The sequence below is a fragment of the Nerophis lumbriciformis genome, linkage group LG06 (assembly GCF_033978685.3).
Source record: "Nerophis lumbriciformis linkage group LG06, RoL_Nlum_v2.1, whole genome shotgun sequence".
NCBI lineage: Eukaryota > Metazoa > Chordata > Actinopteri > Syngnathiformes > Syngnathidae > Nerophis > Nerophis lumbriciformis.
Genome location: NC_084553.2, coordinates 27,309,916 through 27,315,539, shown reverse-complemented (window position 1 = coordinate 27,315,539; position 5,624 = coordinate 27,309,916).

Sequence of the window (5,624 nt, the reverse complement as noted above, 5' to 3'; positions counted from 1 at the left end):
ACTACTTTTAGTGCCGCCGTGATCACAGAGCGTTTACGAGTTTACATAGCTACAGTGTTGACATATTGAGCCGGTGAGCTGCTGCATCGCCTCTGAGTTGGTGAAAGTTAATTGTAGATTATCAATCATGCCTCTCACTTTGATAGTAGAAAGTTGTTGTCATAAACTGATAAGTATTATATATATTACATATCATTATTGATTTTGCGTTTAGCACTTAACAATAGTACTGCATGATAGTGTTTTACTAATGATGGATCTGATTAGCACACAGTTTCTAAAACTTGTAGATCATCCTCCTTATATTCAGGCCTAAAATATAATGTTTTGGATCCTCATTTGTCCCCAAAGTAGTCTTTGATGGCTCTCATTAGTTCTGTCATGATGATTATTAGTGTCGTTGTAGTTGTTGAAGGAAATTGTCAACGTTATAATGTGTCTGTGAAAGCAACACACTGCTTAATATGACCTAAATACGTAAATATTATATGTTATTATTAACATGCCTCTTACTAAATTTACATATATACAGGTAAAAGCCAGTAAATTAGAATATTTTGAAAAACTTGATTTATTTCAGTAATTGCATTCAAAAGGTGTAACTTGTACATTATATTTATTCATTGCACACAGACTGATGCATTCAAATGTTTATTTCATTTAATTTTGATGATTTGAAGTGGCAACAAATGAAAATCCAAAATTCCGTGTGTCACAAAATTAGAATATTACTTAAGGCTAATACAAAAAAGGGATTTTTAGAAATGTTGGCCAACTGAAAAGTATGAAAATGAAAAATATGAGCATGTACAATACTCAATACTTGGTTGGAGCTCCTTTTGCCTCAATTACTGCGTTAATGCGGCGTGGCATGGAGTCGATGAGTTTCTGGCACTGCTCAGGTGTTATGAGAGCCCAGGTTGCTCTGATAGTGGCCTTCAACTCTTCTGCGTTTTTGGGTCTGGCATTCTGCATCTTCCTTTTCACAATACCCCACAGATTTTCTATGGGGCTAAGGTCAGGGGAGTTGGCGGGCCAATTTAGAACAGAAATACCATGGTCCGTAAACCAGGCACGGGTAGATTTTGCGCTGTGTGCAGGCGCCAAGTCCTGTTGGAACTTGAAATCTCCATCTCCATAGAGCAGGTCAGCAGCAGGAAGCATGAAGTGCTCTAAAACTTGCTGGTAGACGGCTGCGTTGACCCTGGATCTCAGGAAACAGAGTGGACCGACACCAGCAGATGACATGGCACCCCAAACCATCACCCAACCATGCAAATTTTGCATTTCCTTTGGAAATCGAGGTCCCAGAGTCTGGAGGAAGACAGCAGAGGCACAGGATCCACGTTGCCTGAAGTCTAGTGTAAAGTTTCCACCATCAGTGATGGTTTGGGGTGCCATGTCATCTGCTGGTGTCGGTCCACTCTGTTTCCTGAGATCCAAGGTCAACGCAGCCGTCTACCAGCAAGTTTTAGAGCACTTCATGCTTCCTGCTGCTGACCTGCTCTATGGAGATGGAGATTTCAAGTTCCAACAGGACTTGGCGCCTGCACACAGCGCAAAATCTACCCGTGCCTGGTTTACGGACCATGGTATTTCTGTTCTAAATTGGCCCGCCAACTCCCCTGACCTTAGCCCCATAGAAAATCTGTGGGGTATTGTGAAAAGGAAGATACAGAATGCCAGACCCAAAAACGCAGAAGAGTTGAAGGCCACTATCAGAGCAACCTGGGCTCTCATAACACCTGAGCAGTGCCAGAAACTCATCGACTCCATGCCACGCCGCATTAACGCAGTAATTGAGGCAAAAGGAGCTCCAACCAAGTATTGAGTATTGTACATGCTCATATTTTTCATTTTCATACTTTTCAGTTGGCCAACATTTCTAAAAATCCCTTTTTTGTATTAGCCTTAAGTAATATTCTAATTTTGTGACACACGGAATTTTGGATTTTCAATTGTTGCCACTTCAAATCATCAAAATTAAATGAAATAAACATTTGAATGCATCAGTCTGTGTGCAATGAATAAATATAATGTACAAGTTACACCATTTGAATGCAATTACTGAAATAAATCAAGTTTTTCAAAATATTCTAATTTACTGGCTTTTACCTGTACTTGCAGCGTGTATATAAAACAAAGATGCCGGTGCTTGGTTATTTTTTAGCGTGCTTTATTAGGCGGAATAGAGCGACTCATAGCTGACTTTTGCCAACGTTTATTTACGAGTTAGAACATCCTTGCCAACCTTGAGACCTTCGATTTCGGGAAGTGGGAGGGGCGTGGTCGGGGGTGGGGCGGGGGTGTGGTTGGGGCGGGGGCGTGGTTAAGAGGGGAGGAGTATATTTACAGCTAGAATTCACCAAGTCAAGTATTTCTTATATATATATATCAGAAATACTTGACTTTCAGTGAATTCTAGCTATATATATATATATATATATATATATATATATATATATATATATATATATATATATATATATATATGTATATATATATATATATATATATATATATATATATATAAGAGAAATATTTAAATTTCAGTGTTCATTTATTTGCACATATACACACACATAACACTCATCTACTCATTGTTGAGTTAAGGGTTGAATTGTCCATCCTTGTTCTATTCTCTGTCACTATTTTTCTAACCGTGCTGAACACCCTCTCTGATGATGCATTGCTGTGTGGCACGCACAAAAGTGCTTTCATCAAATGCACTAGAGTCTGGAATCTTCCATCTCTCCCTAGCATGGCCCAAAACCGGTCAATCTTTGCTTCCTGAAGAAGATCTTCACTGCCAAGCACTTGGTAGTCCACTACTTCTTCCCGAAGGCTATCCAGGTCCAATCGCAGCTGCGGCTTGGAACTTACAAGCGTATTTCTTCATCTTACTCGTCGTCGGCGTCACCATGGCTGTATCTTCCTCGTTCTTCTCCTTCGTCTCCTTGTTGTGTGCGCAGTTGTGCACTGCACTCTCTAAAAGCCGTAGATGTTATTGTCACATATGCATGTACAGTAGATGGCAGTATTGTCCTGTTTAAGAGTGTCACAACATTGCTGTTTACGGCAGACAAATTGCTTTACGGTAGACGAAAACGTGACTGCTGTTGTTGTGTGTTGTTGCCTCGCTGGGAGGACGTTAATGAAACTGCCTAACAATAAACCCACATAAGAAACCAAGAACTCGCCCTCGATCATTCTACAGTTATAACATGATTGGGCAGGCAGGCTGTTTATATTGTGGGAAAGCGGACGTGAAAACAGGCTGTCGACATGTCACTCAGGTCCGCATGGAGCTGGAGGGGGCGTGGCCTCCAGCTCCGCCTGAATTTCGTGAGATTTTCGGGAGAAAATTTGTCCCGGGAGGTTTTCGGGAGAGGTGCTGAATTTTGAGAGTCTCCCGGAAAATCCGGGAGGTTTGGCAAGTATGAGTTAGAATGCATTAAAAATTTTTAAATGTGTGTGCCTCACATAAGGCAAATGCAAGACAAAATTCCATTAAAAAATGCAGTTACTCTTAACCAGTGTTGGGTTAGTTACTGAAAACCAGTAACTAGTTACAGTTACTAGTTACTTTATTTCAAAAGTAACTCAGTTACTAACTCAGTTACTTACACCAAAAAGTAATGCGTTACTGTGAAAAGTAACTATTTAGTTACTTCTTTTTTTCTTCTTTTTTTTTTTAAAGCTCCCATTAATGCCCTTTTTGTCTTCATTTCAGTACTGTTATTGCACTGGAGAATAATACAATCTGTTGATCAACTTGACATGCATTTTTATTTTCCTTTTAACATAATTAATGAAAAACAGTGCAACATAAAAAGGCATTCCTCCTTTCTTTAAACTTGGACCAATGACCATTAATAAAAAACAAGTTTAAGTGCAACATAAGAAGAAACATCATCTTCCTTGAAACATAGGTAGTGAAATAAAGCCTGACATCTGGAGTGATGCTGCTGTCTTCCACACTTGGAGCCATGGATTGTCGAATACTTGTTTTCAGTGGCAGGATCATTGACACAGATGGTGAAGTTTCAGTGCTCAGTAGAGATGGAACACTTTTGAAGGGTTTAAGCACCTGGAGGACCTCATCTGCCACTCTCACATCATCATCAGACAGGGTGACATTTGTCTTCAGGGTGTTGTGGGTCAATGCAGAGTATATAGCTGCCTGCTGCTCCAACATATCATAAGTGGAGTTCCACCTCGTTGGGACATCATGTATGAGCAGGCAGCTTTAGCATTTCTTGCTTTGTCTTAAGCACATGAGCAGCTGTTGTGCTTGGGTGGAAGTAAGAAACCTTCCTGATCCTCCCAAAGAGGCGCTCCATCCTATTGACTGAGATTCCCTTCTGTGATGCCAAATTCACTACATGTGCAAAGCACCTATCTGTGGTCCCAGTCCTGCCTCATTCTCTGTAATTATTTGATTTTTGGCATTATCACGTGTGACTGGGATATCTTTATCTTCCAGTCCTCCACTGCTTGTGTCAGCACCTGCGCAAGGTGACTCTCGTAGAGGGGGCGTGTCTTCTCATCTCCCAGTCTGCTGTGATGAAGTGAGCGCTTATAGTTCCGCTGGACGTCCACCCGTCTGTCATGAGCGCAACAGCTGATGCTCGGGATAGTTCATCCACAACTTTTTTCTTCTCCTGCTCATAAAGATCTGGCACAATCTTATTGCTGAAGTGGGTGCGCGACGGGATGTCGTAACGTGGTTCAAGCACGTTCAGCATGTGTTTAAAACCCTCGTTTTGCACAACCGAGTCTGCACTTATAAACACACCGATTCAATGGCGGGGGCGTTCAAGCTCCTCCGTTATTGCGCTCGCCATGACCACGCTGTGTGTGGACTGAACGTGCCAACAACTTGTGTGCCCCCCCCCCCCCCCCCCCCCCCACACACACACACACCCACACACACACACACATAGACCGCGCCTCTTTTCTTCTCTCCGGCTTGTGACAGAGGAAGATTCAGAAGAACGACACCGTAGCGCTTCTGTTTCTAGCCGATACTACATCAAAAGTAACGTAAAATAACGCAGTAACGCATCATGTAGTAACGGTAACTAAATTACTGAATAAAAAAAAAATAACGCGTTAGATTACTAGTTACCGCCGAAACTAACGGCGTTACAGTAACGCGTTACTTTGTAACGCGTTAGTCCCAACACTGCTCTTAACCCAGCTGACTTGGGGTTAGAGGTGAGTATACAACCAAGAATGATCGCCTACCAATCACACCAATTTAAAACATGTTTTTGTGCTCACAAAAAAATACTTGTTGTCTTCAGTAGACAGTCTTCTTATATTCCGGAAACATCCTCCTGTTACTCCTGAGACAATGTTTCCTAACCATATGGTGTATTGGGCTGCGAGCGCCCCCTACAGGCTGAAATATCTGTTTCTCAGCTGTGGTCCGTATGGGTGGCCACCACTTGTGGTAGTAATGACAATATCAAACTAACAGAGGAAGTCTGGAGCTAAAGTCCTAGAAGTTTCTTAAGTGCAAAAATGTTGAAGCTGTATTTTCATTTGCACTTTATTTTATTGACAATTAAGTTAAGGAACATATTCATTATTCATTTAGTTTATTTATTTTAGCAAAC